The sequence below is a fragment of the Alligator mississippiensis genome, chromosome 1 (genome assembly GCF_030867095.1).
Source record: "Alligator mississippiensis isolate rAllMis1 chromosome 1, rAllMis1, whole genome shotgun sequence".
Classification (NCBI taxonomy): domain Eukaryota; kingdom Metazoa; phylum Chordata; order Crocodylia; family Alligatoridae; genus Alligator; species Alligator mississippiensis.
The window spans coordinates 273,185,251-273,197,781 of record NC_081824.1 but is presented as its reverse complement, the minus strand read 5'-3'; positions in this window follow the sequence as shown (position 1 = coordinate 273,197,781).

Here is a 12,531-nt window from a genome sequence, read left to right as displayed (position 1 = left end):
CCTTGTCCCCTCTATCTGTCACCAATTGCTTCTGCCCATTTAGCAGGGGTCCTATTCCTCCCTGGGCCTTCCTTTTACTCCCTATGTATCTAAAAAACAATTTCTTGTTGTCCTTTACTTGGGTTGCCATCCTCAGCTCCATGGTAGCTTTGGCCCGCCTAACTGCCTCCCTACAAGCACGAGCAGAGGAGGTATATTCATCTTTAGTGATCTCACCCTGTTTCCACTTTTTATGTGCTCCCCTTTTGGCCCTTAGGCTGCCCTGGATTTCTCTGGTCAGCCATGGAAGCCTCCTGGCCCCTTTCCCTCTTTTGCCTCGCTCGGGGATCGTCTTGCTTTGTGCCCAAAGGATCGTTTCCTTTAGGCACAGCCACCCTTCTTGGGCACCCATCCCATCAAAACTCCTACTCTGCAGTGCTTCCTTGACTAATCGCCTGAGTGCAATGAGATCAGCTTTCCTAAAGTCTAGCACTTTCACCCTACTAGTTACCTTACCCACTCGCCGTCTTATGTTGAATTCTATCATAAGGTGATCACTGTCTCCCAGATAGCTACCGATTTGGAGGTCCCCTATCATGTCATCTCCCGTTGCCAATACCAGATCCAGTATGGCATTCCCCCTAGTGGGACCATACACCTCCTGTGTCAGGTGGAGGTCCTGTACACAAGTTAGAAGCCTGCGTGAGCGATGGGACCTTGCTGACTGCGTCTCCCAGCAGATGTCCGGGTAGTTTAGGTCCCCCATGACTACCGCCTCTTTAGCTTTTATGGTCTCCGAGAGTTGCCTCAGGAGCCCCGCATCTATTTCTTCCCCTTGGTGTGGGGGTCTGTAACAGACCCCTACCACCAAATCCCTTTCTCCTTGCCCCCCCATGTAGCCTAACCCACAATCCTTCTACTTCCTCAGCCTCGGATTCTGTCTTGATGAGGGTTGATGTATATTGCTCACTGACATAAAGTGCAACCCCCCCCTTTCTTCCCCGACCTGTCCTTTCTGTACAATCTATAGCCCTCAATATGTACCGCCCAGTCATGGGATGAATCCCACCAGGTCTCTGTTAGCCCCACTAAGTCATAGGTGTTTAGTGCAAGCAGGAGCGCTAGTTCATCCTGCTTGTTCCCCATGCTCCTAGCATTAGTATATAGGCACTTGAGCCCTGCGACTGGCGCCTTTGCTGCCCCCCTGCTCCCAGTCCCATGGGGCCCATTGTTTCTTACCTTCTTGTTCCTTACCTGTTCTGTTGTGCTGGCCTCCCCATGGCTTTCAGGTTCCCAATGTTCTCCTTCTTCAGGCTGGGCTGTCCTTGTGGTGCCACATGGTTTGGTGGTCCACAGCTTCCCCTGCCCTCGTACTCCCCTCCCCCCGACGAGCCTAGTTTAAAGCCCGCCGGAGGAGATCCGCCAACCTAGAAGAAAACACACGCTTACCTTTGGGGGACAGGTGAAGCCCATCCCAGCTGAGCATGTCCCTCGTCGTGATGTGCGGGTCATGGTCCAGGAAGCCGAAGCCTGCCTCGAGACACCACTGCCAAAGCCGCCAGTTGGTCTCTCTGATGCAGTTCTCCTGCCGTCTTCCTCGTCCGGTCACTGGTAGGATGGAAGAGAAAACCACCTGGGCACCGAACTCCTTCAGCACGCTGCCCAGAGCACAGTAGTCCGCCATCAAGTGATCGGGGGTTCTCCTGGCCTCATCATTAGTACCCACATGGACTAGGACCATGGGGTAATAATCGGTGGGCTTGATCCAGGCCTGGATTACCTCCGTCACATCCCGAATCTTTGCTCCAGGGAGGCAGCATACCTCTCGTGCCGAGGGGTCCTGGCGACAGATGGGTCCTTCCGTACCTCTCAGGATGGAGTCTCCTATGACGAGCACACGTAGCCTCTTCCTCTGGGTCATCGTGGATCTCTTGATCTGTTTGGGGTGTGAAGAACGTGGTGTTTCTTCTTGCCCAAGGGTGTCCTCCTCCCCTTCCATCTCCTGCAGGGTCGCCAGGGCCTCGTACCTGTTCACCAGTCGGACTGGAGAAGCTGGTACCGGTTCTCTGCGTGCCGCTCCGGTCCTGGCTGTGACCGTCTGCCACTCTGCTGTGGAGGGCACTCCCCGGGCTGCTTCTTCCTTTGGTGCCTGGGCCTGCAGGGAAAGGAAATAACTGTCAATTTCATCCTCCGCCTCCCTGATCCCCCTCAGCCTGCTAACCTCCTCCCGGAGCTCCCTCACCTGCGCCTCCAGGGCCCTAAGACGGGCACCTGCTGGACAGGTGTGGGGGCATTTGGAAACGATCTTGGGGAAAGATCCAACAAAGGGGCTGGTGCCTAGGGGCATGTGTAGATGAAACAGGGGCCCTGAACTGAAGCAGCAGGTTTTTAAAAACACTGCTTCAATTTAGGGCTGTCACAGAATGGGGTCCCCAAGGATGGCCGTGATAGCCCTAAGGCTCCTTGACCATGCCAATCCTGCCCATTGGGCACCCTCTTTCTTTCCTGCCATGACTTGTTGGTGATTATTATGAATAAGAAGGCTGCCCTCCAGTTATGTTGGGCATGGTCCTGATGGACCCTGCTGAATCCCATGGGTTCTTGGACCACCCTTTGGGTCCCATTCCAAAATGGATGCCTCTTGGGACACCCTCAGCCTTATGGGCTAGTTGCGTGGCTCCAAACTGACCTTTTACCATACCCCAAGCCTCACAGATGGCATTCACTCATTGTCCCTCCAAGGCCTTAATTTAGCTTGGCCTTCAGTCATCACAGGGCTCTCCCTGCCTCTCTCCCTCGGTGCCCCCTGGCACTGGGGTTCACTCACCCCCTTTGTCACTGCACCCCTGGCACTGGGGTCTGTTCACCCCAAATCCTGTGCCCACACTGGCACCGGGGTTTGTTCCCCCATGAATCTTGTGCCTACACTGGCACTGGGATCTGTTCCCCCCTGAATACTGTGCCCACACTAGTGCTGGGGTTCCCATACTGTAGTGGGCCCCCAATGAGGCCTCCTCCTTCCCCAATAGCCTCAGCCCAATACTCCAGTGTTATAAGGCAGCAACCAAAATATGAGCCCCTGGGCTATAACATAACACAAAGTTCAGGGTGTGCTCTGCCCCTTTAGAAGATTCAAAGTTATTCCCTGGAACTAAGTGCCTAGTAGTCAAGGGTACCTGATGAGCTCCTGGATTCCCATTAGCCCTAAGAGCAGCACACCAGGCAGCTGCAGCATCTCTAGGCAGTTTCTCCCTAGAGTCTCCTTCCCCTTTGGCTGCTAGCAGGGAACTGACTTTCTAGTCCCAGCCCCAGGGATTATATGGGCCCAGGGCCCTGCCTCTTCCGGTCAGCTGACCAGCTGCTAATTCCCTCCTTAGGAATGCTATTACAGTAACCTGCACCTGTGGGATTCCTGCCTGACTGCTAGGGCTCTCTCCCTAGGTAGTTTCATCCCTTAAAGCAGCAGGCACCGTAGTGTCCTGTGACAAGGGCCCTTTAAACCCCCGTGTCATGTACAAACACAAACTTACCTGATTCTCCGGCAGTGGGGAGGGGAGGCCGAGATGCTGGCCAGTGGAGAAGTCTCTGGGCTGGGGGGAGGGGACTGGTGCTTCCCTCTGAGGCAGTGGTGGCCCCCCCCAGGCAGCACCTGTCCACAGGCACCCAGCTCAGGTGGTCCCGGGGGCATTGCAGCTGCGGAAGAAAGCACCAGGCCCCTGGGCAGCTCAGGCAGGAAGGCAAACTCCAGGGAACATAAATAAATAAAAAATAAAGATCAAGCTCGCCATTTGTTTTCTTTTTTCCCGTTGTGGAACCTGCCTTCCTGGGCTACTACCAGGCTGCCTACATGGGCTTCCTGCAGATCCCCTGAGCTGCATGGAGCCCGGTGCTTCGCTCTGTGGCTGTAGAGCAGCAAACTAAAACTCCTTGGGGCCCTAAATCATTTAAGGTGCATTACACCACCAAATTTGTTACAGTAGCTTGAATTACTGTGCAATACGCCATTGACACATGCAATCACCAACACCATTAAAGTGGTGCAAAAGCCTGCTTTTTAGCCTGCTTTAAAGTGTTGTGAACACATGCCCCTCACTTCATGTACACATGGCCTATAAGTCACTTGCTCTGCAGTCAGGGCTCGTGGACAGAGGTGATATATTTTATTAGACCAACAAGATTTTTGCAAAAAAAAGTCTTTAATTGTAAGCTTTCGGGCACAAACACCCTTCATCAGGCATCAGAGAAAAGATTGTAAAAGTTCTCCTGGGTAGAAATGAAAGTTCATGTTGCACAGGATATCACAGAGGGGTCAATAGATGGAAAACCCCTCTGGGGAGGCAGTTCTTAGCTAGTAAGGAGTCTTAGCTCTGCTGTGAGGCTGTGATGATGCAAATTACATTAGATAAAGGCAGGAGCAGGATCTCAGGTTTCAGGTGGTCAAAGTTGTTTCCTGCTTGGGAAAATATGAAGATTGCATTTCATTTCACTTAAAAAAACTTCCACTTGCTCTGTAGTGGAATACAGGACTCAGATTTAAGAGTCCTATATGATGTATAAGATGTGTTAGGCACCTAATAAAAAAAATTAAACAAACAGTAAACTAAGCTGGAAGAGACTGGGAGAAAGCTAACAGAATACATTATAAGCACAATAATTCTTCTATCCCAGCCTTCTATAGAGCTGAGTTACCTGGAGGCATCTTTCTTTGTCTGCTCAGGCTCTAAGTCAGAACTTGATCCTGCTTCTAGGATCCTACAGTTATTTCCTCAGGATTGTAGGATCTTACAGTTATTTCCTCAAGGAAATGAACCGGTTGTTGCTGTTGTATTCCTCCTCCCCCTACCCCCCAACTCTCCCCTCCATCTGTCAGTCCATTTTTAAAAACATATCCAGTACAGGTCTTTGCTCTCCATACTTCTAGCCAACGACTGTTTAATATACCAGATTACCATGTTTCCTTGCATACCTCACATACCTGCCTGCCCCCCCCCAAAAAAAAATTAGCCATGCAAAATTGGGGTGCATATCTGAAGCAAGAAAACTGATTTTTATATCAGAAAGGAGGCATGGGGATACTAGAAAGGCTCTGAGCTGTTCTGCTTCCTTCTCAGCTGCTTGCTGGGGAGACAGAGTCCACTGATCAGCATCACTCAACCTCTCCCTGCAGCTGCACATCTAAAGATTTAATCCTGCCACAGCCACTTCCAAACTGAACAATATATTTTAGTCCCACATGAACAAATAAGAGGGGGTTCTTGTATAGTTTTGGATCTCATCATAAGGGGCATATATGTGAATTTGCCCTGCTGTGGTTCTTTTATTATTGGAAAGAGAATTCAGTCCCCTTGCTGACAGCTAGAATAACAAAATGTATATTTTAGGGAGCTGATGCACATGACAATGGCCAATATGTGAAGCTGTAGAGGAAGACCAAAAATATTCCAAGAGGCAACTAACCAAATATATAGTACAGCACAGGGTGAATAAATTCCTTGATGACCCCTTAGGTGATAAAGTTGTGGCCTGAGGCATGAGTTTCATTATCTGTATCATTATCACAGCTTGCACATCTCTGTTTGTTAATGCTGGCAATTAATTTGTCCAGATTTTCAATGTGAAATTAGCTTCATGAGTCGAGCAGACTTCATCTTGATCTCATTGTCCCAACTTTGCAAAATAGAGATGAAAGCAGTCTGACTAGCTATATATCTATTGATTATGAGCTTGGACAGATTTAACACCCGCAAAGTAACAGGACATATCCAAATGAGCATTAGGAATAGAGACAATTCAAGCATGCAGTAGTTTTACCTCTCAGCCTCATTAGATAACTCTGACCATCCTTCATGCTTCATAGAAATACTTTCGCCATTTAAAAACTGATTAATGAAAAAAATTGTTTGGGATCACAACCAATTATTTCCATGTTATTTTTTTTCTTAATGTATTCCCATGAACCCTGTGATGGTCGGTACCATGTTTCATTAATGCCTATTTTTCAAACCATTTTTACTACTCTTGCATATCATAACTTACTATTCAAGATACAGTTTGTACATACTGATGGACTTAGTCTAGAAACCTCTGGAGGTACCTTTTAAAAGAAGCCTGAGATTAGTTTAGAAAGAACATAACATTCTCCAGCTATGTCTCTTCTGTTTGAGTCCCCTACCCCTTAGTCACAGTGCCCTAAGCTTTCTTAGCTATTTTTTTCTGCCCTTTGAGTCATCTTTGTTAAAAATGATGGGTGGGAAAGGACTTCAGTTCAGTCTTAGTATTTTGATAACTGGAGGGATACCAAAAGCATAACCCTACAGCATAGCTCATTAATCTTTAGTATTGGGTCTGCAAAACACATACCTCAGATACAGGGATAAACACATACCAGAACTGAGCCAAAAACACTTTTTTTTTCTTTTTCCTCTTTTTTTTTTAATATTGATTCTTTTAAAAATGAAATACAGAAACCAGAAAAACATATCAACTGTACATGTAAAACCAAACTGTCACAAACAATAAGCAATAAAAGGAAAAAGAAAAACAAAGGAAGGGAAGAATAGATGAAGAAAAGAACTATGCAATGAACAACAACCTAGCTACCAAAATATTCTAAAAATTCCTTCCATATTGCACCAAGCTTTTCAAAGCATTTACATTAGCTAAACATGACTCTCCATAGATGCCAGCTGTGCCGTTCATTGTACCATATTTCAACCTTTGGAAATGTTCTATTTTTTCAATGCAGCATTATAATACTTACTGGGTATATCTACACATGTGTTTTAATGTACTGTAAACTATTTTAATTGCATTAAAACATCACATAAAAAACCCGTGACATTATGATAATGCACAGTAAAATAGTCTACTGTGCATTAGCAACACTAAAAAAGCATCCAAATGTGCTACTGTGCTTTAGCACAGCCTAATGTGCATTAATTTAGTCTCTCTTACTGGAAGTACTAAATTTAATGTGCCTTAGAAAAGGCACATTAATGTATGTGTAGTTTTTCCTCAGTATTACTATTCGCCCACTGTAAGAGTGCAACTTGGGAAGGATGTGGTTTGAATTCCTTAAAGATGTGGGGGCCGAGGGGGGACCGAGGATTGGGAATCTTCAGGAACGCTAGCTGGGGTTGCGGCTGCGATCCCGTGACAGGCAGATGGGTACTCTCTATCACCAGAGCGGAATTAGGCACAGACGGGACACGTATCAGTTGGAAAAACAGAGATAGTTTTACTTAAACTGTAGAGTCGTATACAGCACAGGCAAGAAGTGACTTCACACTTCAATCATAGTTGCAACAATTCTAATCTCTAGTCGCTAATCGAGGAGCTCTTGTAGACCGGGTAGTTTGGGTGCAATTCGGGCATGCAACACGGAGGATACGTCGTAAGGCTTCGACGACGGGGAGTCATTGGCAGGTGATCAAACTGCCGGAGTTCCACTCCAAGGAAAATTGTGGAGATCTCCAATTAGGGCGGAAACGCCCCTAACCTTTTACACGGCTAGCGAGCCAATTGCCAGCCACCACGTAGGAATAATTTAACATCAGCCAATCGTGTTATGCAAATCTGCATATCCTCGGCAGGAACTCTATCCACGCCGGAACTCTTCACCATGCCGAGAATTCCCCTGCCTTACCGTGCCTTGTGCTGGAAAGTTCCACTGTGTCGAGGCACTGATCCAAATCAGCTCTGACAAAAGATATACCCAGGAACACATATATGCAAATGGTATCAGTGCTATATTCGAAACCATGTTAATTCTAGTTATAATACTTAAAAAAAATGGTAATAGGGAATTCCTGTTAGAGATGGAAAGCCTGTGATGAAGCATTGCCTGCAATGCATCACATCTCTAGCATGGATCTAGATATATATACATAGTGGCAGTATATTTAATTTTTTTAAGTTTAGAGGGAGCCCATTGCAGAAGAAAAATGATTTTCTGCTGTATAAGAAAGTCTAAGATCAGTTGTTGATGTTTGAAGTTTCTAAATTGCTGATTTCCACTGGGATTCAGTCATCTAGATACCTAGGTCTCCATACCATTTCAGTCTTAATAGTCTATCATGTCTCTTATGTGATACTATGTATTCATAGTGATGGCACAAGATGGAAGAGAAGCAGATTTCAAGCTAAAAATAATATTTGTAATAATATCTGTAATATTTGCTATACCCAAAGTCTCAAGTTCAAATTGAGTATCTAATACATGATGCAACTACATATATTGTCATTCAACTGTTTTTGGAAGGTCAAATTTATCACATAATTCAGAAAAGGGTTTAATCTAATTTCCTACTAGAAGCTGTTCTACATGCACTATATCCATCTACTTTCTCCACATCAGTTTGTGGGGCCCATACTTCAAAACAGGATTGCCCCCAAAAAGGCCTTCTGATGTAATAGAAAATGAACTTCAGTAAGTTTGCCAATTTTTTCCAAGCTTGTTGGGCTAAAAAAATTGTAGGAATTAGAGTTAGAAAGATGGTGATAAGTAGAACTTAGGATGGTTGATAATGGAAGTGCCTGTTCAATTTCCACCCACACAAGACAGTTATCAATTATATCATTCATGCAGTACTTATCCTGACTTACTAAGAAGACACTGTGATACTGTCAAAGGTTTGAAACATTAAAGCCACCCATTTCAATTGGTGGTTGCATCTTTGCCGGTGAAAATCAAGCCCTTTTGTCCTCTCACAGAAACCTGTTGAACATTCAGCTGATTTTAACAAAATAGGATTGGGGAATTGCAGTGGGTAGATTAGATAAGGAAGGCAAATCCTTCCTTTTTTAAAATATTAACACACTGCCACTGCTATATCAATAACCTGATTTATGTTATTTGAGCCATGCTTGGGTTTCTTTTTTAATAAGTCCTGCTTGATTTTTGCAATTAATATAAGGAGGACCTGTTTTAATCTATATGATGAAGTTTTGTTTAGGATTTTGGTGTCTACATCAATTAAAGAAATTGGTCTATAGTTGACCAATTCATAGAATCTTTACTTCATTTAGGAATTACTTTATATAAAATGGTTGATACAGTACCTTGGTTTTCAGTATCATTATATACATTCAGTAACTGATTTAACAATATATCTTTATATCTTTTTATAGAACTCCACAGAAGATCCATCACTGCCTGGAGGTATATAATTGCTCATGTCCTTTATGGCCAATGTCGTTTCATCTAATGACAAAGGAGCCTCTAAAATTTGCTTTTCCATCTCTAAAATCTGGTGTTTGGATATAAAGTTCACAAACCTATCTATTTCCTTACTAATAAAATTCAGCTTCTCAATGTACAAATTAGAGTGGAATTGACTGAACTGTTGATTGATTTGTCTCTGTGTCATATGCATATTCCCTAGAGAGTCTCTAAGAACTTATATTATATTATGGATGGATTTACTCTTCTGTCTATATGCCAGTAACCCCAATTCCCAGTAATCTTGGTGTAATCTATATAAAGCATACTCCACCATCTAGGACAATAATTTATTTAATTCATATCTTATCTTGGTAAGAATGAATAGTTTATCAGGCAAAAGAATCGTGACAAAATCCTAATCTAAAGACTTAATTTTTCTTATTAAAGTATCTATTTCTGTATCCTTTTTTTTCTTTTTTCTGCAGAAGCATATGATATTATACACCCTTGTTAGAAGGCTTTATTAGTTTCCCATAATATCAAAGCAGACGAAGCAGTAGGTTGATTAACTCCATAAAATGTTTGAACTCCTGTAGAATGAATGCTTCGAATTTATAAACATTCAAGAGGGGGACACTGAGTCACCAGTAATTATTTAGTTGGTCTATCTGCAAAGAAAAGCTGAAGTCCCACCTCAGTATGGTCTGAAAGAGTTTTGGAGTCAATAAAGTCATTGACCACTGAGTCAAATATGCTTTGAGAAATTAAAAAGTAGGCTATTCTAGAATATACTGAATGAGGCATTGAGAAAAACTATAATCCCTCATTCTTGGATTATTATTCAGCAAACATCTAGTAAACCTAAGTCAGAAATAACTTTTAACAGCTTACTTAGAAGTCAATTTAATGGATAGAAGGAACAAGACATGTCAATGACAGGATCAAAACATTCAGCCAGTCCCCGCCCAAAAAATATAAGGGCTTTTCCTAAATTTAAAGAACTTTACAAAAAAAATGGTAACATGTTGGATTGTCTGCAATGGAACTATAGATACATCCCAAAGTAAGAATGGAATCCATAAATGTTAACGTTTGCAAGAACAAATCTACCCTTTGGATCATCAGCTGTCAATTCAATGGGGGCACAATCTTTCTGCACTAAAATAAAAATCCTTGTGACTGTATTACACACACTAGAGATTACTAACCCCACGCAACCATGCTGTAATTTTTGAGATTCCTTTACTGACAAATGAAGCATAGCAACATCAGCCCTTTGTCTTTTAATCAAATATAATATATTTTTTCTTTTGAATAGACCCATTAAAGCTCTTTACATCCCAACATACACATTTAATAGGATTGGCCATTCTCAGTGACTTTATGAACTGTGTTCAACTTTGTATATAGATGACAATTTGTCAGTTTCCTTAAATCAAATGGATAATGTTTATCTAAATAATGTTATGGTTTGTAATATTGACATACCCCTATATATTTCTTTTTGGCAATCCGTTGTAGGAGAGGATGATTATCTTCCAATTTTGTCTTTTCTGTGAGTCTGAAGATGGTTGATGAGACCAATCAAGGATTGACAGACTCTCCTGGAATTCAAACACAGGTTTCCACGTGGGGTGGGTGGCTCCAGATTCTTGATTTGGTCCACAGCATACTGTTTCTGCTGCGCTCGCATTTCTGTTTCTTGTTTTCATCATGATGTTTCAACATACTGAGATCCTTGCAACCCACTCTTCCTCTATTTGGGGTGGTCCTGGGCGATAGTCTCCCATGAGTTGATGTCAATGTTGCATGTTTTCAAGTTGGCCTTGAATACACCCTTGAAGCTTTTTCTCTGCCCTTCTCTTCAGCATATGCCTTGACTGACCTAAGAGAATAAAACTTGCTTTGGGAGTCTGGAGTTGAACATCTGGATGACATGGCTGACTCAATGAAGTTGGATGATCACAACCTTGATGCTCGTGGTGTTTGCTTCCGAGATGACAATAAAATTGGTGTGTCTATCTTCCCACTGGATTCAAAGAACTTCTGCAGGAAGCAGTGATGGCACTTTTTCAGCGACTTGAGGTGTCTCCTATATGGTATCCAGGTCTCAGCCTTGTACAATAAAGTGGGAATCATAAATGCTTGATAAATCATGAGCTTGGTTTTGGATCCGATATTGCAATCTTTGAATACCCATTTCCTCAGGTGTCTAAAGGCTGCACTTGCACATTTGAGGTGATGTTAGATTTCGTCATCTATGTCAGACTTCTGCAAAAGAGAGCTTCTGAGGTATGGGACATACTCAGTGCTCTCACTATAAATCTGAATTACTGGAGCTGGGGACTGCTCATTAAGAGCTTGTTGATGGAGGACCTTAATCTTCTGAATGTTAAGCATCAGTTGCATTTTCTTGTATGCCTCAGTAAAGATGCTGGTGATTGCCTGAAGGACTGCTTCCAAGTGCAAATGCAAAGTGCTGCACCTAGGGAGAAGGAATCACCAGCACACTTACAGGCTTGGGGAGGGCCTTCTCAGCAACACAGCAGTGGAAAGGGATCTTGGAGTCACTGTTGACTCCAAGATGAACATAAGTTGTCAATGTGACAAAGTGATCAGTAAAGTTAGCCACACTTTATCATGCATTAGCAGGTGCACAGCAAACAGGTCCAAGGAGGTGATACTTCCCCTTTATGTGGCATTAGTCAGGCTGCAGTTGGAGTACTGTGTCCAATTTTGGGTGCTGCACTTCAAGAGGGGTGTGGATAAGCTTGAGAGGGTTCAGAGGAGGGCTACTCATGTGGTGAGGGGCCTGCAGGCAAAGCCCTGTGAGGAGAAATTGAGGGCCTTGGATCTCTTCAGCCTCCACAAGAGAAGGCTGAGAGGTAATCTTCTGGCCACCTACAAATTCATTGGGGGGGACAGCAAGGGGGATAGGAAATGTTTTGGTTGCCAGGGCACCCCTTGGGGTAACTAGAAATAATGTCCACAAGCTAACGGAGAGCAGATTTAGGTTAGACATCTGGAGGAATTTTTTATGGCAAGGGTGGCCAAAATTTGGAATGGGCTTTCAAGGGAGGTGGTGCTCCCCCCACTTCGGGGGTCTTTAAGAGGAGGCTAGACATACACCTGGCTGGAGTTTTCTGACCCCAGTGCTCTTTCCTGCCCAGGGCAGAGGGTTGCATTCAATGATCAGTGAAGGTCCCTTCTGACCCAAACATCTATGAATCTATGAATCAAGTGAGAACAAACCACAGCATAATTAGTATACTTGAGCTCAGTGATTGAGGTCAGGGTGGTCTTGGTGTTGCCTTGCAGTTGGCGAATATTAAACAGGCTACCATCCTTTCAGTAGTTTAGCTCCACTCCTGTTGGAAGTTTGTTGGTGG